Source organism: Euprymna scolopes, chromosome 14 (assembly GCF_053919585.1).
Source record: "Euprymna scolopes isolate OS-2025 chromosome 14, ASM5391958v1, whole genome shotgun sequence".
NCBI lineage: Eukaryota > Metazoa > Mollusca > Cephalopoda > Sepiida > Sepiolidae > Euprymna > Euprymna scolopes.
In genome coordinates this window covers 43229196-43257070 of record NC_136495.1, presented here as the reverse complement: position 1 = coordinate 43257070, position 27875 = coordinate 43229196, and the positions used below count along the sequence as shown (strand labels likewise).

Sequence of the window (27875 nt, the reverse complement as noted above, 5' to 3'; positions counted from 1 at the left end):
CCTTTCTGTCTACCTGTGTATAAAATTACTTTTCGGTCTATATGCAAAAAGTCTCTACTAAACTGTTCTCTGGATATTTGGTCAAAGAGTTGAAATTTGATATATAGTATATTAGGACGTGTACCATACTTTCGATTCGATTTTTAGTCGGGAAAATTGCTTAGGGGTCCAAATCCAAAACGAAACCGTTGAATTTGGCAGTAGTAGTCGACTAAACTTGTTTACACGCACATTCAGAAGTTAACCAGACTTATTTCTAACTGGTAAATAACCCCAGGACATTCTGTTATCAAACTTTTTTACGTATGGTCTACTGTATATATTTAAACATTCCAGACTGTACGATATACGAGTCGTAATCAATTCTGAAACTGCATAAATAAACAATTTATACACTGTTAAAAATGCTATTATTTCATACATCGATTTTCGTACAGCAGTTCAGTAAGCGCAACTGATATATCTAGGCCTCATATTTTCTGTTGCAAATAAACATGGTAATTATTGAAAAAGCTACATAGAACACCTGCGAGGGAAACAGAGTTTCTATGACTCCAATCATTAGGTTCGCGCCTCGTTGACCAGGACATTTACGACATCGTCGCAAAAAGCAGACTTATCAAAAAGGTTTATTTGATCGCAATGACAGTGCGAAGCGTAGGCTGGCTCCGGAAATTGGATATAAAATTGGAAGCTGATAGATTTTGCCATCCGGGAGACAACTGGGATGGGTGAACCGAGAGATGACTGCAAAACACACGCCATCTTTTAATAAGTATACGTTTCCGCCTCAACTGTTTGGTGCGCAAAACTCATTTTTCACATCTGCAAATTGCGTTCGTCGAACTCGGAAACTAAATAGAAAATATTCAATAATTTTCTCCAGCTTCCTCGGGAGAAATTACAGAGATTAAATTATCGATTCATCGGAACACGAATAAATTAACGAAGATGTATGGATAATTGTGATGATTCTGAATGTTCGTGGGAGTTGATCGAATCAATTATTTCCATTACGAATCATAAAAAGAAAAGATGTAAGTTCAAATAATTGGAGTTCAATCTGAATTTTGCGCAATAATAACAAAGCCGTAAGGTGCTTTTAACATCGCATAAACAGGCGGTGCCGGTAAAGTAGATACCTTGGCGTGGCAAGTTCGATTTCTACACAAATGTTGAAACTCTTCATGTTGTCTTTATTGTTGTAAATGTCTGTAAGAAAATGTAGTAGGCAAAAATCAGGAACAAAGATAGGAAATAGTCAGTTTCGCCTTGCACCGCCCACCTCTTGAAGAGAGGGATGTCTCGCAGATCCGTGGTTCGTCACAAAGAAGAATCCAACCGCCAGAACCATCTACGCACAATCTGCAAAACGCTCTCTGTCTGCTTCCCAGCGTCCTGCCTTTATAGCGGCCAGGAATTAGATATTTGCATAATCGCGCGAGAGCATACGCGATTCTGCGCGAATGGCATGGGGTCAAAGCCAATAAAAACCCATGGACGCCATCTTGGAAGTCTCTTCCGCTCGGCCTGCAACACAACAAGAGACGTATCCTAGGTAAGCTCTTTATTTCGCTCCATTTCGCTTATTGCCAATTCAGTTACAGTATCTGATTCTAGAAGGAACCAAAAACTATAATATCGAGAGCCGACTCGGGCCGCTATTTACTTGATCTTACAACGATTAGAGTTAGAGACAAGGTCGGTTGGAGAAAATCCAACTCCTCTAAAATGTCTATTCTGCATTGGCATAAAATCAAAAAGTGCCATTAGTTTATATATTTATCCGTCGCCACCTGATTACATAAGAAAGTAAAGCGCAGCATCAAATATTTTATTTAAAAATTATTCATCGTTCGATTATAACCTATTTGTTTAATCACTTAATTTATAATTCAGTTTTTGCTATAATTGGATGAGGTTCTTTTGTCATTTTATAAATAAAATTGTAAGTAAAATACAAAATATAAGCCGTAATAATCCATGAAACAACGAAATGTTTATTTTGTTTCATGCAAAAATAACATACATTAGCTTTGTTTTGAATTAATTTTTGTTTTTCTTTTAATATTGGATAATTTTCATTTTAGTATCATTGTTTCCCTTATTTTCTCCTTTTCAGTTTATTTTGTAATTTTTTCTATTTCTTTTGTAAAATCTCTCATTCATTATCGCCACTGATTGTTCGACAGATCCTGCTTCGTATACCTTACCTATGACGTCATTTTCCAGTGTCCAGGCCTGTTTTAGGATGACAGTCATAGATGTTGCCATGTTTATCGCCAGAAAAATTCGTAATTATTATGATGTAAATAAGAGTTATATGCCTAGTACACACTGTATGCTAATTACTATCATTGTTATTATTATTATTATTATTATTATTATTATTATTATTATTATTATTATTATTATTATCATTATTATTATTATTATCATTATTATTATCATTATTATTATTATCATTATCATTATTATTATTATTATTATTATTATCATTATTATTATCATTACTATTATTATTATCATTATCATTATTATTATCATTATTATTATCATTATTATTATTATTATTATTATTATTATTATTATTACTTACTAACTAGGTGTAGTCACATAATTCATCATAAAAGATTACTCTTTGAGAATAACTTGTTGTGTGTCCGAGGTCTGAGTGATAACAAGCCTCCAAAGATTTCCAGTACTCTTCACCCCTTTCAATAACCTTTGCAAAAGGATTTGCTTTATAGCAACAACCGTTTACCATTGCTTTCTCCTTAGCGGAGACCATTGGTTTTGACTGGTATTTTGGTGGCAATAAGCCACCCAAGGTCCCTGTCTTCTTTGCATTCATCCAGCAGAGGGCTTGCTAGTGCTTTCGCTCCTCGGTAATTCCAGCCTCCTTGACCCTCATTATTTGGTATGGTGCCCGTTCGTTGTGACATTTACAAAAACATAGGGGCTAGAGCGGCAAAATCTACAATCTGATAGGACTTTTCATTCTTATTATGACATCCCGTGTTCTTGCTTGGATGGGTTATCCGTTTGTATATCCATATCTCATAGAGCACTGTGACTTTCATTTCCGAGTACTGCTGCCTGTTATAATTTTTACCATCTGTTTGAGTGTTCCAGATGCAATTGTTTGCATAATTGAGAATGTACTGCCTCCCCCCCCCCAACTTGATCGTGTCTATTTTACAATCCTTTTTGGGCTAGTTTGCTGCATACACTTATGTTGCTTATTGTTTCATCCATTTTCCCACATAGTCTGCATTTGCTGTTTTCTTGTGTCTTGTCGATACTTGCTTTGATGTGGTTGGTTCTAAGTGTGTTATCTTGCGCAGCTGTTATTAGTGATTCAGTTTCCTGTTAAGGTTTCTTTTTTTTGTAGCCCTTTCCAAGTGTTTTCGTTATCCTCCTCTTTTGTCATCGTTATGAATCGTCCGTGTAGCTGGTTCCCTTCCTATTCCTTATTCCTTGTCTTATTCCTCGTCCCTTTTTTCATCTAGTTTTTTTCCTGGTCTCTTGCTGCAGTAATTATTCTTTCGACGTTATTTTTCTATTTGTGTTATTTATACATTCTTCTATACTGATAAGCCTTCTTTCTTTGTCTTTCATTTTCACATATAGTCGGTCAGCATCATCATTCGGGTGCATTGTGGATCGTCATGAGTTTCCTGGTCCTCTGATCGGCGATTCCTTCGTTATTCTTTGGTCCACCTTATAAACGGTACAGTGTATCTTATTAGTCAAACTGCTTACGTGTTTATTCCTTTAAGTAGGTTTCGACTGTTAATTTAGTTTCGAGGAATTTTCTTTTTCCTATTTTTTCTTTCGTTTCCGTTGCTTTGATGGTGTCTGCTTCCAGCAATCCTAAGTATTTTTATCTATCATGTCCAGATAGTGCTTTCATTTCTGTTTGATTGGGCAGTACAATGCCTCCTGTTGCTTCTAATTTCCCCTCCTCATGGGCAGCATTGCGCACTTTTTCTTACCGAATTCACTTTGGATATTCTGGTCGTTTTTACTAGTGTGTCTAGTGCTGTCTTTATTTTTTCAAACAGTTTCAGGTCATCCATGTGCATTAGGTGGTTCTTTTTTATCTGTATTAATAACTTGAAATTAGGAATGGAATTTCCTTAGGATGTTTTTCAAGGGCATCAAGACTATAATGAGAAGTAATGGTGATAAGGAATTACCTTGGAAGATCCCTCTTATATTTTAATTTCAGTTATGTCAGGTCTCCGTGTTTTCATTGCATTTTCTATCAGATTGGTTATATTACCGGTATTTTGTACATTCTTAGACATTTTATTATCCATGCTTGCGGGATTCTATCACATGCTTTCTTATAGTATATCCAGGCCAAGGCTAGTTTCTTTTTCTTATTTTTGAGCGAATTCAGAATCCTTTAATCTATGTATAATAGGTTGTGTGTTCATCCTTTTCCTTTTTCGCATCCTTGCTGTTCCCTTGGGAGTAGGCTGCGGTTATGACTGATAAATTTGTTCTCTCAGTTGAGGAGTAAGTATTTTCCACATTGTCGGTAAGCAGGTGATAGGTCTGTAGTTGCTGGAGGTGGTCCCCTTTACTGTGACTTTTTGCAATACTCTGCTCATCCATTCTGGTACATGTGTTTCGTTGATGTATCATTCCAATTGCTGAACTAGCCTTTCCTGAAGTGTTTGAATTTCTTGAGCCAATAAGTATTCTGCCATGGCCTCGTGTTCTCCAGTTGGCCATATTTCATAGGTTGTCTTCAGGGCTTTCTTCCTGATTTCATCAACTGTTCTATCTTCAATTTGCCTTGACTCTTCTTTCATTTCTTTTAAACATTTTGCTAATCTATCATAACTATTTCGTTCTTCCTATATCTGGCTCTAATAGCGTTTTATTCCAGCCGAGTTCGGTTGTTCTATTGTTGTTTTCATTCTGGTAGAATACGCTTTCGTTATTTTAAAATTTATCGAATATTTCTTAGTTTTATACTCGGAGGTATCTGAAATTGTTCGAAGAGTTCTACCATTTCACTGTTGACTTAGCATAAAACTGAAGGAAACTAACACAGTCCACATTATTAACATACATCTTTTTGCTAGAATTTATAATTATTGTTTAATGCGTTACGAATTTTATCTTGTATATACAAGTATGGATTGCGATATTATGGTGTTCTAATTTACTACTGATGACAATTGCTTTTATATAGTACCAATTCAAGTATTAGCTCTATGTTTCCGAATCTGACACAATGATATTCAATACTGTAAAGATGCACTTGATGTCGGCCCCAACTTATATAGATGGGAAATGCTGTGATTAATATAAACATGATGACAATATTCACCCAACTAGTCTCAATAACACATAAAAGAAAACCGTATATATATATATATATATATATATATATATATATATATATATATATATATATATACCGGCATTTTACATTGATTTAGAGTCTTGAAAATTCTGTATGTTGTTGCTATACATCTTATGAGATAACAGACCAAATTTTTTTCTGATTTCAGGTTCAAATAGATAGTTGCAGTAAAAAAGGGAATACGCCTGATTATCACAGCTGGTAAATTTAAAAAATGCTATCCGGACGTTAGGCCACTTTAGGAGAACGATATGCAATAGAATTCTGTTTGAAACTTGGAAAAGATGCCACAAAACGGTAAAAATGTTACAGACTGCATTTGGACCAGCTTGCATGACCCGGGAATCAGTTTCTGAGTGATACAAGAGATTTTAGGACAGCAGGGAGTCTTAAGGAATGATGAGAGACGTGGGAGGAGTAAGGAAGTCAGAAAATCAGAGTTGATTGGTCATATAAAGAATTTCATAGATAAGGACCGTCCTGTTTTTATAGAGACAATAAATGCACAGTTGATATCAGTGCGAGAACCGTATACACGCAATTATTCGTGAGGAACTGAAGATGCAGAAGATTTGCGCAAAGTTTGTCCCAAGTGTGCTCGGAGAAAACTAGAAATAAAGACGTTGTCATGACCTAGATGATCACCCTCTCTATATTCCGTTCCTTGATCCCTGTGAGTTTTGGAGTCTCTATTCCGATAGCCGTTCTTAACATGGGGAGGTTGGGGTGTCTAACTCGAAAGCTGTTCTTAACATGGGGAGGTAGGGGATATCCATTTCGAAAGTCGTTCTTTACTGTGTCTATTTCGAAACGGGTCCTGCTAGTTATTTTATAAATGACAGCAATCTAAGTGTTGCGCATTTCGAAACCATCTGAATGAAGTTTATTAATACAGAATTGTATTCTGATTTGGTAATATACAGTTCCAGCAAAGCAGTTGCGTGATAAGTATCATTTGGATTTTTGCATGATCCGAAACAAGGATTACAAGATGGTGTGTAACCCTACGGGCAAAAATTGTTCTATATATGGACATTACGCTATTAGCTACAGATTACGGCAACTAATATGATTTTCGAAAGCATTTAATTAAGTGTATGTCAGAACGGCCTGGCGGCGGGCGGCAATAAACCAGAATATCCAGCGAGAGATAGAGTCAATGGTTAACTTCCTAGACAGAATACGTTAGGAAAAAAATGTCGGTTTGTTTGATGGAAATTGCGTCATATATTCACCACAGAGATTTCAAGCAGTTTTGTGTCAACGAAGCCACGGGTTATCATGTGTCGAAAATGTAAGAAACCCAAGTGAAGTTCCTTCGATACCTGTACTTTCGTCGACCAATTATAAATTTAAGAAAGAAAATAAGTATATTAATATTTTATAAAGGTTTAATTTTCTAGTCTCTCAGCGCGGTAAAATCTCTTCGCAATAAAATCTTTAATTCTCCAACAAGTACCGTTGTGCTTCCATGCATGCATTTTTTCCTCCTGAGTTTACAGATGATTAAACACCACTGGATGATTTAACAGTACAGAAAAACGGTCATACATACATACATATCAGAAGGTGACGACCATTGAATCAGGACCAAGCAGTATATAGAAACGACTTTATAAATTTGGGTTTCTTGATTGATCCCCTTCGATAACTAACAGGTTATACGCGTTTGTTGCAACGCACAGATGTGTTTCTACGTCGGCATCAGAGGTCACCATCTGAAACCATGTTTACAGTAAACTAAGTAAGGAGTTAAGATGCAAATGTCTGTTCGCATTATATTATACCTTCTGCATGTTAGTAGACTCAGAGAAAATAAAACGGGGGTGATTTTTAAAGTTTAGCAATGTGAGACAAAAAGATCATAACGTGAAAATCATTTATATATCAAGCGATTTCAAAAGTGAAGAGGCGAACTTTTACTACTTGACTAGTCAGCAATATATCGCGAGGAGTCAAGTCCTATGAGTTCATTAAGGCACATTCCATTACAGTACTTGTAAAATAGGCGCAGATGAGGAGCATTGCGGCGATGAGACAGAGTTTCGAGCTTGTGGCCGTTATTGTATATTGAAACAGGCAGCTCTCGGTAATTAATTGTATTAAGTTCGAGGAAAATTATTATTAAAGGAAAATGCGTGAATCGGACTCGGTATTAAAAGTTAAAAGTTAAAAAGAATACATAAGATGCGGTTCCAGAAATGCAGTTAATTGTCTATTATAATAGAAATAACTATACGAATAAGTTATGTCAGAGCAGGTAGAATTGGAAAATGGAAATTAAGGAATGTTCATTGTATTGCCAGAACACGTGGTGGAAGCATATGCAATGTCCATATAGATCTCATTCAAATTTTTTCCACTTCTGACGTCACAAAACATATGGATTCAATATATACAGTTAAGTTAGGGTCCGAAATCAGTAAGAGTTGAGAGAGTAAGAGTTGGTAGTTGAGAGAGGAGAGAGAGTTTTCCTGAGCTCCTTCATGAAGAGGAGAGGAGGAGATAGAATGTAGAAGGGGGAAGACAAAATGTAGTAATATAACACGTCATCAGATTCTCATCATTCCCATCACCAGCTGAACATAAATGACTTCATATTGTTGTGTAAGCCTTTGTCTTTGTTTGTCATCAACCGCAAGGTCATGTGTTTTTGTCTTCGTTTGCCATGAACCGCAAGGTAATGTGTTTTTGTCTTCAGCGTCTTGTATAATGAACTTAATATAAAACTTCTTCAAAAGTGTTGAATATACCCCCTCATCAACAATATATATCCTTAAAGTTTAAAGAATTTCCATTATCTATTCACATATATCAGCCTCCTATTATGAATCTGAAATCCCCCAAGTTATTGGGTCGCTGTGTACCCTATTACATTACGTATCATCTGCCCCCCCCAGTATGAAACAGCCGTTTCTTTTTTATTGTGTTCTTACAGTTCTAACCTCTCGAACCCACACACTGTCTGGTACCGTTGAAAAGGAACAAACAAGTAAAACAAGAAAGAAATAAAAATCCGACTCTGAATTTCTTCAAGTGCAAATGAAATGCATTTATTTGTGCTCTTCCAAAACAACGCACTTTATTATATTTGCAATTTTTTTTATACACAAACATGTGCATGTTATTCTCCTCGCCACCTCATATTAGCGTTAGTCATCGCTTTCTCGCACTCGTATTTAGACGCCTATCTTCTCAGGCTCGCACTTTACCTCTCTCCTTGACCACGTGGTGTATTTTTTCTCTTTTTCTTTTAATTTGCTAATTTCGATACGTGCTTTAACAGCTGCTAATATTTACGCTAGCCAGCTAATATACAACTTCTGCTGATTTTCTCACACGCGCTTGTAAGCGCTCTGTTAAGAGTTCAGATATTATATGATTACACACCCTTTTAAACCTTGTGTAAGAGGGACCAAGAATTGATAGATGCACCAGCCCAGATTTGTCAAAGACATTTTATCCATTTGTGAATAGTGGCTTTGTGAAGATATAAGATACACCTTAGTATGAGTAAGTTTCTAGCACGGTATAGAGAGCCTACCTTTTTTGCAGCAGCTTTGGCAATGTTCTCATTGTCCGTGTTATTTTTTAACATTTATCAATATTATTATAATTCAAAATTTGAAAGAAATTTTACTCTTGTGTAAGCCTTAATTAAATTATAGAGGTTTATTAAGAATTATAATCATAATCGTCAACCCAACAAATACTTATTTTTTCGCATATAACTATCGATAATCATTAAGATTTATTAATAAAAAAACGTATGTTTATTAATAAAAACGTAAGACTTATTTTAATTGTTGCAGAAAAAACTAAGTAATAAATAATATTGAAAAAAAGCAAAGTATTCATTCGGAAATTTTTATACAAACCGGCGTCTCGAATTTCCTCTACAAAACAAACGCGAACATTAAAAGAAAAGGGGAAGCAAAAACGAAAGATATTGAACCGAATAAAAGAGTCTAAGTACTCACTAGCATGAATCAATCTCGTTGGTTTTCTTGCGGTAAACAGAATATTGGATTAAGAAGCCGGATGAAAGGAAAACAGTTAGAAGACTTCATCTTTCGCACAGGAAAAACCTAATGAGAATAAAGATATTCCGATGTCTTTCATAAATACTTAATGTAAAAAAATAATCGTGCTTGTCGCATCCAATCTCTATCAAATAGAGACAAATCAGAAACTGTTGATTATCATAAGTTGCAGATGTATGTAGTGTACATAATAGGTATGTTAAGAATTTTTTGCTGATTTTAAATTACATCTTGCAAATAAAAAAAAACTGGCTGTTTATGAAAATCTTTATTCTAAAAATAATGGTCTTCGCTCTCTATAAGTTGAGCCTATCTACCAACGAGCTTACAAATGTCTCACTTGTACACTCCTGTAAGTTATAATGTGATATATGGATCTAACATATATCCAATCTTTTCTCGTTATGTAAACATAAGTAATTTAAATGGTTTTGTAATACTACAAAATAAAAATTAATCTGATGGGGATAGGTTAGAGGAATATGAAGGATGGTACAATATTTCCCAACCAAATTCCTCTAAGAGATTTTGGACTATCGCATAAAATCATGAATGATATTTTAAGAATCTGGAAAAAAGTAAATGCTGATATGCTTAAGAAATTACAACATGCGTAAAATAAATTACATTGTTCTCGGCGTAATAGTTTTTACGTTGATTGTCGTCTCAGTGTGCCGATGTGACTTCTATCAATACATTTTTATGACTTATATTAAACCCCTTAAGCACTTTTTGTTTTATTTTATTTCTTTTGAAGTTCTCAGAAATCAAGGGCGCCACTACCTGTGGCTAACACTTGAAAACTATATGAAATACATAGATATTAGAATGTTCAATTAAAGTTCTTTATCTCTCAAACACTGAGTTAGTAAGGAAATATAGAACACACTTTTCCTCTCCCCAATTAACCATTTTCATATGTTGTAGTATATATTTCGTTTTGATCTCTTGGTCTTACTGGATTCCAGGACAAGAATTTATCTGGTCTTGTGGAGTATCCAGCTTCGTGCAGTTACTTGAGGTAACATCACAAGGAGAAGGTGCACTATTCCTCGTAAAAGCTAATGTGAGTTAGCCATAGTGAAGAGATCTTATTTGGGCTGCGAATACTATGTAATTTTTAATATTTAGTCAAGCTTTACTTCTAGGGAGAAGTATCCTTATGCCAGTTTCTTCTGACAAACCCCTGTACAGAGAGCCCTTAGACACATTTGAGGATAGTGTCTATTAGTCATTCATTTTCTCTCCTCTCTTAAGCAAAGTAATGATTCATATATGCCTCGTGATACTTACTATGTGGCCAACCCCTCGTTGCGTCTAACTTCCTCTAGTTTGTTTTTCATATTTGTCTGGACCGTTTCTAGTGCTCATACAATTATTACTCTTGCAGTGTTCTTTTTCATGCTCTATCTAACATCAGGCTTTCTGACAGTCTTTGTATATTTGCTTAGATATTCTATTCTTATTTTTTATGTCTGTTAGTAATTTTCTAATGGGTCATTACCAGTAAAGTTTCAAATTGCAATGTTCTACATGTTACTCCAGTCGCGGTTTAGATGCTACTATATCTCCTTGATTTGTTAATTCTCCCAAAATCCTCAGGATCATTTTATTTTATCCCAGTCACTTTACTATTATAAATCATAAAATCATACTTGATTTTCTTGTTGTTTTCTCGCAATTGTGAGGAGAATATAATCTCATTATGTAACGACGTACATTGCCGCTATCAATGAGGGGCCATTATCTATAGAGTAGTTCCTGTTCGGTTACAACTAAAAGAAAAGCCTTAGTGTCCTTGAAACTCCACGATGTGAAAATGCTACAGGATCGACGTACTGTTATTCTTAGTTCTTCGTTCAACCGGTCTATGTGTTGTTTTTATGAGAGATGTGCGAGTGAGAGGTTCATGTGTCGCTATTCTATGGCAGAGAAAAGAAAGGATTATATAAAAAAAGGAGAAGCAACGCTCGATGTCAGCAGCGATATGTGTGGCAAGGATCACACGATCCGTCAATTTGATTTTACAAACGCGCCTATTTAAAAACAATGTCAAGAGTTCACGGTCAGTTCGGTAACACAAATAATAATATGGGAAAAAATAATTAATAAAAAGAAACTAGAACAAAAGAGATGTATTAGTGTTTTTGTATAACAGACTTATTGACGGACGCCAATAATTTTTCTCCTTTTGTTTTTTCTCCTCAGACAGAGAGCGGAGTTGGTCCCCTCCTACACTTTAAGAAATCGAGTTCTAACAATCGTTTTATTTGCTTTTCTGGTGGTTCTATTAGCCTGACCGACGCATTCCAGCTTTTCAGTGTTCTTTTACAAAGATTGGTTTGGTTGGTTGTTTTTGTTTTACGGCATATCAACCCTTTTCGGGTTATTTAATGCCGAATCCAAAGATTTAAGAATTTTTTTTTATTAAAATATATTTGTTGTTTTCACGTCAGTTTCTATTTAACCCATAGTTGGGACCCTAACAGGTACTACCACTCCGGGTCAGAGTGGACCTGGGAGCAATGGTAATTAAAGTGTGGCTCCACACTCCCCAAAGCCCAAAAGTTGGGGCCTCACCACTGGATATAATTTAAGGTCATATCCAGGACCCTCATTGAGGGACTTTTACCCTCTGCAGAGGGGCAGTTGGCGTATTCTAATGCCCCACCTTTACAAAGATTGAGTAAATATATTAGCTGCTTCTTGTGTTGGGTTTCTAAGTTGCTATTTTTCAAAGCGGTTTCACGAATTTCCGCATATCGTCAAGACGATTTCATCTGTGCATCTTTGCTGTAAGCATCAACTTTCTCTGTCACACACTCTCTCTCTTTCGTTCTCTCTCTCTCTCTCTTTCTCTCTCTCTCTCGGGTGTATCTCTTAAACTGAAGAAAAACTGCTGTACACTCTAATTAATACTACAGGGGTTGGTTATAGGAATGCGATTATCGTTCATCTACCAAACAATGTTTGCCAAGTCGATTCTTGCTAGAAGTTGATTGGTCAACCGTCTATGTCGGACCGACTAACCTCAGCTTGCCTTTTTAAGGACAAATGTGATTTCCTCTCTAAGCTCTTAGCGAGGCAACGAGTCAACACTCTTGGATTGATATTTTATTTGACCATCAATGGAAATCTTAAAGCGAATCGGCACTTCCTTTTCGCTCGGGAACTAATTTTAATTCTAAACAATTAATTATTTCCCATTTTAATTAGGGATTGCATTCAATCTATTATTCAGCCTATACACATACGCACCCACCTTCGATATCTACTAGTGAGTGTATCCAATGTAATAAAGGCTTGTAGGTACCTAAGCAATTAGCGGGCGGCTTCAGTCCCATCCCGCTTGAGCTATGGTTGGATTTTCCGGGGATAGCTACAAGGATAAGGCACCGGGATTTTATCTCAAGCTGTAGCATAACATTATACACATTGCAATTAGAACCTTTTATAGTTTTCACCGTCGTTTCATCGATTCATAACATCAAATAGAGTGTTATTAGTTGGAGTCAAAAATTGCATAGTAACGACAGAGTGGGAGCGAGAAAGAGAAAGAGAGAGAGAAAGAAAGAGGAAGAGGAAGAGAGAGGAATTCAGTAGCTCGTTACAGGCTTACAGAGAGAAAGAGAGAGGGATTATTATTATTATTATTATTATTATTATCACAATTCTTATTAATAATATTGTTGTTATTATTATTATTATTATTATTATTATTATCATCACGGTTATTATTGTTATTTTTATTTTTACATAGAGGTCACCACTTATCAAGGCCCGGAAGCCACTCGGGGATAAAGGTTATTGCGTGTACAGTAATCAAGGAGATAGTATCGTAGTAAACATTAGTATTGGATATTTGATAGGGCGTCTTACTTAAGAGAGCTGTTTGTCAGGAATTTGTTTATGTTGGACTTGAAGACATCCAAGTTGTAGTAAGGTGGGAAACAGGCAAACAGAAGAGCGTTCCACACTCGCGCATTTCAAAGAAAGAAGCTCTACTCATGGGATCTACGTTTGGATTTAGGCACAGATAAATAGTGGAGAAAATTAATGACAGTAGTTTCAGCTAGACGGGTATTTTTCGTGAAAGATTTGCGAGGGGAGACCAGAGATTAAAGCTCGGACGAGCACTTGCCATGGAAATAACGATAAGCAAAGACAGGCTTGCAACGTCTCTTCTGTGGGAGTGAGGCTGCGGGGAAGAGAAAAGGGCATCCCCCACTAAGTCACGAAGTCTATTTTGTACTCTGTCAAGGTAGGATAGGTTGCTTTTAGCAGCTCTTGCCCAGATGTGGCAGCAGTACTCGATTCTTGGAGTACTTGGCTTTTATACAGATAGAAAATTGCATTAGTAGTGAGATATCTTCTGGAGCGGTAGAAGAATCCCACCATTTTCCCAGCGTCCTTGGCAACAGACCTGATGTACGTGTTCTATTTCAGATCAGGAGTAAAGGTCAAACCCAAAAGCTTGTCAAAACATGGATCATTCCCAAGACGAGACTCATCCATTTCAATTATTGCCAGATAGGGATCAGAGTGTTGATGATGTAAAGATAGAAGCTTGGTTTTGGATGCATTAAAAGTAACTAGCCATGTCTTGCTCGACTGTACCACGTGCTCAAGATCAGAAGAGCGATAATCAGAGAGAACTTTGTCATTTAAAGCCTTTGATGTGTTGCCATAGATGGTCGTGTCATCAGCATAGATGTCAACGAATGATTTAAGTATATGCTTTGGGAGATCATTGATGAAGATCAGGAAGAGAGTTGGCCCCAGGATGGACCGTTGAGGGACTCCAGCATTAATACTGTGGACCTCTGATTTCTGCCCATCAACCACTACTCTCATGAACCTATCAGAGAGAAATGATTTAATGATTGAGAAAACATTTCCAGTGATACCGTAGCTGGAAATCTTGTGAAGTAGGCCCTTTTGCCATACCTTATCGAAGGCCTTCGATATATCAAGAGAAATTACCCTGGAAAGGAAGCATTTGTCAAGAGATTCACTAATCCTATGAGATATAACCGTTAGCACATCTGCTATAGATTTTGCGGAGCGAAACCATATTGCATGTCACTAAGAAGGTTGTTTATACTAAGGTGGTTGAACTACTTCTTTATTTAATATGGATTCCAACAACTTACTAATGCCTCACAGGAGACTTATTGGTCTGTACTGAGAGAGATGACTTTTCGCCTGAAGTCTTAAATACAGGACATACTGATGAGGTTTTCCATGGTGTTGGAAAGGACTTCTCCTTAAGGCAACGCTTTAACAGTTTTGTAAGTATGGGGGCAAATTCTGGTTGGAGTTTTTTCAGCACTATAACTGGAATGCCGTCAGGGCCAGTTGCTTTACTGGAATCAAGGTTCTTGATTAGCTTGGCGACCTCACGCATAGATATTTGTATGTTGCATTGCGTGTTGTCTGTAATAGGAGGAAATACGAGGAGTTGAGACCTTCGTCGCTTAGGGTAGAATTAGCTGCAAAGTTCTTTGCAAATAGTCTGGCCTTGTCTGATACTGACGTGATGACCTGGGGTCCATTGATGATGGTTGGGATAGAATGCACGCTTCTGTTAAGGATCCTGTTTGCTATTTGCCAAAACTGGTGGGAAACACGCCGCTGCTCAGCTACTTTGGATTTAACGGACTGAGCATATATTATTATTATTATTATTATTATTATTATTATTATTATTATTATTGTTGTTATTATTATTAATACTATTATTATTATTAATATCATTATTATCACGATTATTATTATTATTATTATTGTTATTATCATTTTTAATATAATCATTATTATTATCATTATAATTATTATGAAGATTACTATTATTATTATTGTTGTTATTATTACAATATTTATTCTTCTTCTTATTTTTTGTTGTTGTTATCATCACATTATTATTATTACTATTGGTATTATTATTTTTCTTGCTATTTTCACGATTTTTAATTATTATTGTTGTTATTATTATTAATAATATTATTATTATTATCACGATTATTATTATTATTATTATCATTATTACTATTGGTATTATTACTTCTATTGCTATTTTAACGATTTTTAATTATTATTGTTATTTTTCTTGCTATTTTCACGATTTTTAATTATTATTGTTGTTATTATTATTAATAATATTATTCTTATTATCACGATTATTATTATTATTATTATTACTATTGGTATTATTACTGTTATTGCAATTTAAAGATTTTTAATTATTATTGTTGTTATTATTATTTATAATATTATTATTATCACGATTATTATTATTATTATTACTATCGGTATTATTATTTTTATTGCTATTTTCACGATTTTTAAGTATTATTGTTATTAATATTAATAATATTATTATTATCACGATTATTGTTATCATTATTATAATAATTACTACTACTATCGCTATTATTATTTTTATTGATAATTAATCGATTTTTAATTATTATTGTTGTTATTATTAAGAATATTATTATTATCATCACGATTATTATTATTATTATTATTATTATTATTATTACTATTGGTATTGTTACTTTATATTGCTATTTTAACGATTTTTATTTATTATTGTTGTTATTATTATTAATAATATCATTATTATTATCACGATTATTATTATTATTATTATTACTATCGGTATTATTATTTTTATTGCTATTTTCACGATTTTTAATTATTATTTTAATTATTATTATTAATAATATTATTATTATCATGATTATTATTATTATTATTATTAATATTATTATTATTATTATTATTATTATTATTATTATTATTATTATTATTATTCGCACATGTTGTGCCTGACTGTTGTTATAGCCGCTTTCATACAGCTATACGGATCATTCTCTTTTCCCAAGCCTCTAGTATCTTCTGCATAATTCTGGTGGTCCCCAACAAAGCAAAGTATTCTTAAACAATCAAATATTGCAATGGTTCTTAATTTACGCAATCATCTTATCAAATCCTTTTGTCACACTCCCCAAAAGACTCTCATCATTACAGGTACAATTTCAACTTTCTTCAATTTTTACAATCTTTTAGCTCCCTATTCAAGTCTTGGTACTTTTCAATCTTCTTTTCATTTCGTCCACATTCACGTCAGTTGGTATTGCTGCACCAATGATTATTAAAATCTGTTCTTTTATTTCTAACGAGATTGAATCTAGTCTACTTGCTTCAAGAAAATTATTACATTGGATATTCATATCTTACAATAGTTACACATTATCACACTCCAGTACTCTTCCTGAAACATGCTCTTACTTTTCTTACTGTATTGCCACCCTGTATTTATATATTGCGTTTGTCCCAATGGGCTTATATTGTTACAAGTTGTACTCTTTTCATCGAACTTCCTAAACTCACTGACTATCTTTTACGTATTGGTCTGCTCCTTTTAAACACTCCAAATATCACTAAACAACTGTGTGCATTATTTTGATTTTGCTATTTTATATTATTTGAACTTTTTATAATCTATTCTATATAAACTGCCCAATTAACTCTTCGTATTCTTCTACCTTTTAACATTTAATACTATTATTTGCTTTATTTCATGTACGACAGTTTTTATTTCTATTTCCACTCTACACTTTGCATTCAATTGTTCGACATCCTGTGTCTTCTTCACAGTAAATTGTCCTTTGAACCCTTTTGCACGCAAGTTTAGATTCTATTTTCATTTCTTTATATTATTCTCACTTCTTTGTTACCATCTTGGTTTATTTCTTTTATGACTCTCACCTCTTTTCAATCATTATTTTCTTGCGACTGTGGAAAAGCGTATATTTTTATCTAAATTTCCGTTTGATGTATTTTGTATTCATAGTATTTTTACAAATACTCTGCAAAAATGTACACCATGCAATCGAAAATGTGCAATTCTTTTCTGCAATCGAACCATGTTTCGTACAATTAAATCTCACCCAATGCCTAACTTATCCATCAAATTCCGACCATGGATGTTCAAAAACATTTGCCGTCGTTTGATATACGCAGCTGATACGACGAGTTAACTTGTCAATAATTCGTACACACATTTTTTCTGATACTACACAGATATCTTCTGATAGACGTTTCTGTTAAGGGATATATGCAAAAAGCATTTGGATAGGATGCCACCTATATATCGTCTATAGAATTCACGCTTATTTCTGAAATTGAAATTTTTACTAATGAACTTCAGTATACGCGTGACATGCCCACCAAGTTTCATAAATCTTAATTAATGAAATTAATGTGGCTCCTCTTACAGTGTTCATTTTGTAATGTTCGCTACTCATCCCTCATAATATTTATTTGGTATACTCCTCTTCATCATCGCATTTATCATTATTGGCTCACAAGGAGCTTTCACACATGTCATCAAGGAATAAGCTGTAGTGTTTCCTGGAAGCTGAGTGACCACAAGTCTATTATTATTATTATTATTATTATTATTATTATCATTATTATTATTATTATTATATATTAATACGATAGCGTGTGTGTTTTTTGTGTATTACGCTTTCCGGCAAATTTGATTGGTTGAGATTTAATTCTAGAATAGACATTTAATTGTTCTCACCGCTATATTTGTTTTTAATTCTATAAAATTTACGGTTTCATCTTTCAAAAGAAATAATTGATTTTAAATTATTCCGTAACAAAAAAAACTATAACTCTCAGCTGGCGGTGGCAAAAAATTGAGCAGTTATTTGTTTTTTTTTTCATTGTTTATTTTTTACATTTGTTTGTTGAGAGAGAGAGAGAGAGAGAGAGAGAGAGAGAGAGGGAGAGAGAGACTACTACTAAAACATGTAAACAAAAGCCTATATACGAAACCTCGAAGTTAGCAACACGTTATTAGCTAAACGAAACTTGTTTTGTACATAAAATATTTTTATAAAAGCATTAAATCTATCAATCAATCTATCTATCTATCTCTCTCTCTCTCTCTCTCTCTATATATATATATATGTATATATATACATTAAATAACGGATCGTTTTTGTAAATAAATTCTTTTTATTATAACATTGTTTTAACTAAAATAGTTTCATGAAAAATTGCTTTTGGTACATAAAATATTTTAATCTATATATTAATACGATAGCGTGTGTGTTATTTTCTGTATGCCGTTTATTTTTTTTCTTCTGAGTGCCTATTGTTTAATTGTTATGCCTTTCCATTTCTTGCAATAAATAATTTTACCAAAAAATCAGTTTTCGTTTCAGTTTCGATTATAACTGAAAGAACTAAAGTTATATATACACATATTCCTTTTTCCTTCGTAAGTTTTAATTTCAGTTTCGATTCACCTAAGCTATGTGGATATATTTTTATTTTTGAAATCACGTTTAGAATATATAAGAATGGATCGAAAATTGACTCTTATAGTAATATATACGAAATCTGCATAAATTAAAATACCATATTTTAGCATATTTTACGACCAGGCTATGTTGGGCATTCCTGCTAGCTTAGATATATACTTTTGCAGTTTTAACAAAAGAACTACAATAATATCAGGGTGCCTCTATTTACGCTGAACATCCACTAAAATGCGAACATCATTATATTACATATGAAAGAGTCCACTGTGGGATTTCCACGGGTTCTGCTAGTTATTATTATTATTATTATTATTATTATTATTATTATTATCACATTTTGTGTCTGGCTGTCGGTATTGACGAGTTTATACTGACAGGCGGATCATATCAAATGAATATACCCTATCAGCATTTTGTTTAGAGAGTTTTCCAGCACTTTCCACAAGATTCTGGCGTTTTCAAACAAGACAGAATTTTTAAGTAGTGAAAAATTACAATTGATTTTAATTTTCTCAATCCACTTTCAAATCCTTTTGTTTCTCCAGGTCTCCCATCACAATAGGTAGAATGTCTTCCTTCTTCAACTTCTACAATATTTTTTATCTCATTTTTTAAGTCTTTGCACTTCTTGACCTTCTCCTTTTCTTTTCACTCCACATTTACACTAGCTGGCACTGTTATATTAATTATTATTGCCTTGTGTCCTTTTTATTTCCAACAAGACTAAAGCCGGTCTCCTTCCCGCAATCACATTATTGCATTGGATATTTATATGTCAATAATTTTACATTATCACTCTCCACCATGCTGGTATCATTTTTCACTTTATTTCAATCCTCTTTTCTTGCATATATCTTTATGGACATTTTCCGCAATATTGTCATGCCGCCTCTTGTATTTCTCTTGAGCTGACTTCTTTCAACTACTGACGAGGTGTTGTAAATTTTCACCTTTCTGTACACACTGTCGACATAGGGGACTTTCAACCGGTATATCAATGTGATACTTCACATGATTCATTCTGAGCGCTGGCTCCTGTGCGGCACATATAAGAGCTTTTGTCCCAACTTTCAAGGCACAATTTGACAACTATCGTCAGGTATTTTTCTTTGTCCACTGCCTCTGGTAGATCTCTACTTAACTCGTCTTGCATCTTCTTCTCAATCTATAAGTATTTATTGCCTTAAATTCATTGCGTCTTATTAGTTCGCTCTCGTGCAACTTTTTAAATTTTGACACGCCCTTTGTAAACCTTTCCTAACAGTTGGAGATGTAAACTTCTGAACTATATCTTCTTTTACACATCGTTCTACACCTCATTAGTCCTCGTCCCCTCTCTTTCCTTTTCACACATAACCTATCGAAATTACTCTTTGGGTGAAATACTCCATTCATTTACATCATTTTTTTCTTGTCTTCCTGTCAATATCTTTCACTTCATTTTCTTTCCACTGAATAACCCTCGCCTCATCTCGAAATATAGCTACTGCTCATATGTTTACTGTGCATATTTTGTTTCTTCCATTCAATTTTGACCTAAGAACCAACCGTAGTCTTCTCTTGTATCCTTTTCCTATTATTCCCTTCATTCCAGTTTATTTTATTTTATCTAATTCCACAATTCCTTAGTAGGTGTACCATTCGTATCACCTTTTCATATTTACCCTTTCAAAGGTTTTATCTCTTTTACTTTTAACAAATTTCCTTTTTTTTTCAATTTCAAGTTAACACACTTCCCCATGCTAAATTCCATGCCTATGTCATTACTGAACATTTAAGCATTTCTTATGAGCATATAAAACTGATATTTGCATAACACTTTAAGTCATCCATAAATAATAGACAACAATGGCGATTAACTGTCCCCTTGAAAAATTCCTCTCTTCGCATGAAATTCCCCAAGATCTTCTCTATTCGATGTTAATGGCACTTTCCATTGTTTATTGCTTCCTTATTTCCAAGAAATCCGACACAATCACCGTTATTTCAAAGATTTCCATAATTCTTAGTCAAGCTATGTGGAACCAGATCATATGTTTTGCAGTAATCTATCCATAGCATGCATAAATTTGTGGATCTTCTCTTACAATCCTAAAGTATTGTTTTATCAATAAGCAACTGATCCTCTACTACACCGTTTATATATCCTTTGTGCCTCAGGTAAGATCCCTTGCTGTTCCAGATATTTGTAAATTTCATCTGCCAAAATGTCCGTCAGCAGTTTCCACATCAGTGGAAGGTAAGTGATGGGCTAATAGGTATTAACCGCAGAGCTTTTTGAACTATCCTTCCGGCAGAGCACTATTCTTTCACGCGTGCCGCAATTAGAAATTACATCTCCTTTCAACATTCAATCAATTTAAGAAGCAATCCTTCAATTCAAGGTGTGTAGGTTTATAGCCAATACTCCTGTAGATCCTCTTGTTCAGGAGATTTCCAATTTGAAATTTTCTTACATTGTTTACTCACTTTCTGCTTGCTCACTTTCACTACACATTAAGATTGCTTTAACTTACTTTGTATTTAATTCTTTAAATGTCCTAGTCATGAAGCATTTCTATTATGTTTCTTTTTTACATTCCAAATATCACTCCAAAACTTTGTGCTTCTCTTCTAAATAACCTATTCTCTTTGAACTGTGTAGTTTTATCTTCATATCTCTTCACTTTCGCACTTTTGCTAGGATTCTTTTGTTTGATCTCTCTACTTGGGAGAGAATTTAGAGTCAGGTGCTTCACTTTAGAAGGCTTACCTGTAAAAATCGATACAAAGCTTCTATAGTTATCTACTGAGTAGGCATGCATTATGTTATAACATACCTATGTCCAATAACTTTTTTTATAAGATGTATACTTATTAGCCAAAGTTTGTATTTATATTTAAAATAATCTATATCAAATAGAAGATATATATCTTTTTTTTTTGATGGACCAAATACTGGGGATTGTCTTTACATTAAAACTAACACATGAAGCTCATTTCGAATCGTACTCCAAATCTTTATACTATAATTTTTCCATTGCATTTATTAATCAACAAGCCATAGCTAATCCTTGCTGAACTCTAGTAGATATTTACTTGAAATCTATACCTCATACTCGTGCATATCCCCTACCCGCCTTTCCATTGGAAACGTGTGAATAATCACATCTTCCAATCTTAATCCTATTTTGAGGAGTGTAGATATTAATTATCTTTGATAATAACTCGATTAATCCTAACTAGACGTGTAGGGGCGTAGAAATACCTGGCTTTGAAACCAGGCTACCCCTCTCAGTGCTGATGAACCTTGTAGATCTACTCAGTTCATCCATCTAGGAAAAGAAAAAACTTCGATGTTAAACCTGTATCAATAACCTCATGCGTCTTGACACCAAACAGTGGAGGGCGAATTCCTCGGTCCTGGTCGACAACCTTACTAGACCTGGTGACTCGATGAAAACACCGGTTTGCGACCCTCAACTGCTTAAGAAATAGGTAGGCTCTTCTTATCGCCTGGCTTCCATACCCATTCTTTGTCCCTTAGCTAGGAGCAGAGATGCAATCACAGGACTCATTAGAGACGCCCAGTTCTTACCCTTGTTCTTTGACTAGGGTAGTTAATGCCGTCGCCCACATCTGCTTAATTCCCTTTCCCTAATCCTGGGCATTTGAGGATGCATTTTTACTATTATGGTAACATGATAGGACTGAACAACTCTTGTCTGACAGGTTTAATGGTACTGATTCGACAGTTTTGTAGCTGCTGTATTCAGACTGATAGTACAGGTCCCTTACTCTTTGGTAGCACTTAGAGCAACTGCTATATGATCAGTTTATAATATCGGGATATTTGTAGAGCCATGTCGCGCATGGAAAGGGAATCTGCACATCTCCCTGGGCACATCCGAGGCTACATTCCTGTAGAGGAGGAGTCGAATGATGGTTTACGTGCATTGCATGATGGTGTCTATGTACATCTTCTTTGTATGACACCTCTCACCCTAAACTGAAAGTATTAAATCAAATAAAGTTACAGCTCAATTCAAAATAATGATGAAACCAGACACAAACTTGAACAACGATTCGCCTTCTTCATTTAGGTTCGTATTTACAAATATCCGTGGACTTTTATCAAACTTAGACGAGGTCGAATCATTTCTCCTTGAGTACCGCCGTGATATCTTAGCACTAACTGAAACTAACTTGCACTTCTCCATCCCAACTAACCAGTTGAACATGTCTGGATATTTTCCACTTAGTCGTAAGACTAACAGATACATGCACTGGCTTTGGGTCTATATTCGAACCATTCTCCCCATGACTAAGGAATCGAAACTAGAATCAGATGACCTATCTATGGCTGTACCCTACTCAATCATCTCTGACAGCACAGATGTAGCATTTTCCCTTGATACTAACGCCCAAATGAATGTATTTGGTGATTTTTATGTCCACCACAGTTATTGTTTTGGTTTCTCTAATGACACGAATACAGCTGGTAGTATCACCTGTATCTTTTCTATATTCCATTTCTTGACACAGACAGTAATGTTCCTACCTGCCCCCCAGATTGTCAGTAGCAGCAAGCTTCATTCTGGACCTATTTCTGACAAGAGTTCCTGACGACTGTAACAAATGCTCATTGCCCAGTCGGGAATGCGGATCATGCTGTGATAATGATAGACATCACTCTAAACTCTCGTCTACAAGTTGAAGAGCCATTGCTTAAAACGACTAAGTTATACAATAAGGTTGACTGGGATGCCATCAGAGATCACATCAGAGTCATCCCATGAGGAAATATATTTTCCCCTCCTGCGGACAGTGCGCACATGTTCTTATACGGAAATTCTATCAATCTATACTCCTATAAATTCGTTTTTCTTTTGTGTGTACTGATATTCATATTAAAACTTTCTTTTCTATTTATTTAAAAACAAAATACAATTTTCTCATATATGGGTCATGGAATTTAATTCATCTGCAAATTCGCATATTCTTTTAAACATTCGTTTTAATTAATTCCCTATAAGGTGCTTCGTTTTTTAATGGGATAATAATCTTTAGTTAACTATTACCTGTAATTATATTCATGCAGATATTCTACATGAATTATACTTGCATAATATTAGCGAAAAAAGTTGATAGTAGACAAAATTATTTCCATATATATTTATGTATACGTATATATTTTTGTTAAACAAATCTATCTATCTCGCCGAATATTCAGTGTAGCTTAATCGCCATATATATTTTATAAATTACTAACTAGCTCTAGCTACGTATTGAGCACTTTTGAAGTAAATACTTAAAGTTTACGCATAAATCTATACTTTCGTATATTAATTTTATGTGAGTAAATTAAGTAGTTATATATATATATATATATATATATATATATATATATATATATATATAAAAGTGAACGTGTCTATGTGTCTGTGTACATTTCCCTACACAATAACTCTGTCAATTTTTAGTCTACAGGCTCGAAATTGGATATACAGGGTACTGAGATTTGCGAAAATCGACGTAATAGGTTTTCGGTCAGAAATTTGGCGATTAAAGGGGTCAAAGTTCAACGATTTGACCTTTGAGAACTCTTCCGAACTCCTCCGACAATTTTGTGTCTAAACACATGTAATTTTAGATATAGGTTCCTTGGACATGGATCTAACTTAATAACTTAACTTGGGATTAAAATAACAAATTTTAAGGGGCTATAATAGGGGTCAAATTAATAAAATTGATCATTTTTTTTTTTTTTGCTCAGCGTACACCTCCAAACACCCGGGCACGTCGGGTTACCCATTGATATATATATATATATATATATATATATATATATATATATATATATATATATATATATATATATATATATATATATATGATTTCCGAAAGGATGACACACTAGTGTCTGTAGGTATTTAAATACTTATTATAGTCATAATTATGTCAGACCCTTTAAGAGTGCTGTCCTTATTGTTGCACACGAAACAGTCGAAATGAAAGTTGGTCACTTTAGCTTGCGTGCATGCAAGCTAAAATGACATTATTATTATTATTATCATTAGATCACTACGGATGGACGTCTCGATATTTAAAAATAAGTTTTTACATTTTAATGATATTTCTCGCAGTTAAAGTTGATCGTGTGGGTTTATTCTTTGTCACCGAGTTCAGATCTTCCGACCGGCGGTAATCGTGGAAGGTTACTCTGATGATTACGAAAGGATGTACTACTAGTGTCTGTAGGTATTTAAAACCTAAATCTTTTATAGTAATATACATATATATATATATATATAAATATATATATATATATATTGATGTATACTAATAAGTAGTTAAAATGAACATTTTAAAGAAAACATGCGTTTAAAGCTCCTGCAATTAATTGTGTAATTGCCTCAATCGTGACTTTATTAATTGGTTAAATTCTGTTGTAAGTTACACTTTTTTATGGTAAAATCAATGGCGACACCTTGAGAACATGCTACACCCATGGATTAATAATTCCCGAAAACCTAAATGGTACCAAATGAGGAAAATAATTGAAACAACTGTAAAGAAAAAATAATGCACCCACATTTTTTTTAGAATTTAAAACATCATTTGTTTTTGTTTTCAGTAGGAATTTAATTCCTGATATATTTTCTGTGGCGTCTCGTTTCTTTTCAGAATTCTTCATTGCACGCCTTTTGAATACACTCGCTATTAAACGCGCTCATTTCTAAAAATAAGTTTAGGAAAGATCTTCAGCATTATAAATATATAGAACTATAAATATTCGAAGAAATATTTTTTTTAAAATACAGAATATAACAATATTCCTCCCCCTCTTTTTTCCTTTTCTTTTTTTTTTTAGAAAACCGCGGAATTGGAAAATCAATAATGCCCAAATGAAAGAATTCTTATTTTGGATATTTTAAGGATTGGAACGAAAATATATTACATGTATGCGTATGATCTTTTTTTATTTATTCTTTTACATCGAATCATAAACTAAAACAAAAATATTTTCCATGAAATTTAATAATGTACGAAGCAAAGTGATTACACATACGAAATGGGTGAGGTACGAACTGAATCAATTTGAAACATTAAAAAAACTGATTATTAATTTGGGTGGCCTTGAGGAATAAAATGAAAGTAGGTTAGAAACAATGAAAAACTTAAAATGTGACGAAAAATGGATTCATGTGCCTCATTCCAAAAAGCAGATTAAAAAGTGAAAAGGTGTTGGCGTGTAGCTCTTTAATTAGACTTAATCCCCTCTTTCGTCATATCAGTCTCTGGTTTATAGTGTATTCGTGACAAACATTCACTCATGTGTCTAAAAGTCTTTTTTATAGGTGTAGAATTGGCGAAACTCTAATAAAACCCACTTGAAGCAAGGTCATGATTTTTATCTCAAAGATAAAAATCTAGGCGTCTATTGTCTGGTAAGTACGAAAGCCATTTAGAAATCATCAAAGGCTCCACATATATCACTCAATGGCCATATACTAAAGATTGTTACATATATAAATAATATATATATATATATAACTGAAAGTTGCTGAACAAGTCAAGCATAGACTATAGTTTGTTTGTAAAAATTATAGTAGAATTTATGAAAAGATCGTGAATTTTAGTTTGGTTTTATGAGTCACATTACATAGTGTATTGCATATAATTTTTATCTCTATCTCTATCCAGTTGTGGCACTATATGAGGTAAGCGTAACTGCTTTCAAATGGCACAAGAGCTGGGAGGTAATTTGGTCACCTGTGGAGGGATATAGGGGAAAGGATGCAACAATGCAATTCGCCAAAAATCATTCTCTTTTCGTAGCCGACAATTTTTGTCCCTCTGTAAAAGTGGGGAGCACCCGTTCTTCATCAGTAGTTAGTAAAGGTTGGTTAGCTTTTTAAAAGTTTAATTGTTATGAGTTGTTAATTGTTTCCAGTGTAAAATATTGTGAATATTCCATGTAAAAATAAATAGTAATGGTTTTCTTATATATATATTACAATTTGTGTTGCGTTTTGTTTAAGCTGTTTTAAACAACAAGAAGGGGTCTGCCATTTTCTCAGCCATGAACTCAACAGGAGGAGATCTCCTTGAGGAATGGAGAACCTATCGGGAAAAGAAAACCACACTTATTCCAGGTATGTTTTTACGTTTTATGAAGAGGACTTCTAAGTAACTATACATATAGTGATGTATGGGTTGGTCACTCATACAAACATATCTATCTTGTATTATATGGGTCAGTCACTCAAGCAAACGACTCATAGTGTTACATATCTATCTTGTATTATATAATTGGAAACTTGTCTTTGCGTGTGTTCGTATGAGTTCGTATCCTATAGACTCCTAAACGGGTGGACCTTTTTTTATGAAATTTCATTAAATTATACTTAATGTATCTGACAATGTTCTTAGATAAGCTTTGTATCGAAATGTCTTCAATAAGTATCAATAATCGATAATTGAAAAAATCCAATGAAAAAAGGAACAATCAGTTTTAGGCAAAGTTAACACCTTACACAACCTAACATTACAAGTTCATTTGAGAAGTTTTATTACCGCACAAGCAGAAAGACCCGGCATATAAAATCAACAGTGTGTTCTTTGGTATGATAGAAACGTATTCGAAATGGATGTTTCTGTTTAAAGCATAATTGAACCATGAAACTTGACTTTTTAATTCAAGCCATTATCACTGTACATTCAGAAAGGACAGCCATAGTAAATCAACAGTGTGTTCGTTGATATGACGTTTGAAATGATTATTTATTTGGAGTACAATTCAAGCATGATACTTGACTTTTGTATTTACAACTTTCATTCAAGCCATTATATATAAAAGTAATTTATGAAATAAGAGTAGGTTCTCTACATTGCACTGTAGACTACAATGTATTGTGAACTAAGTCAACGTGGTGATGTATGTGAAGCTTTCATCCCGTTTGACCGCGATAAGTCTCCAATTAGAGCAGCCAATCAATCGATTTGATTGAAGAATTGGTGATTTCACCGGAAGGAAAATCAAAATACGAGAGTATGATAAACATTCATTGATCATCATTCAATCCCATGAAATATCGACCCTCCCTCCTACTAAGG

At 34.1% G+C, this 27875-nt stretch overlaps 1 long non-coding RNA gene across 1 annotated transcript; it reads left to right on the top strand.

The window, feature by feature from the left end:
* Positions 1-61: 61 nt before the first annotated feature.
* On the top strand, positions 62-26908 carry LOC145293356 (uncharacterized). The gene is made up of 3 exons (XR_013869719.1): positions 62-1558; positions 25630-25718; positions 26801-26908. It is a non-coding gene; the product is annotated as an uncharacterized LOC145293356 (long non-coding RNA).
* Positions 26909-27875: the final 967 nt, after the last annotated feature.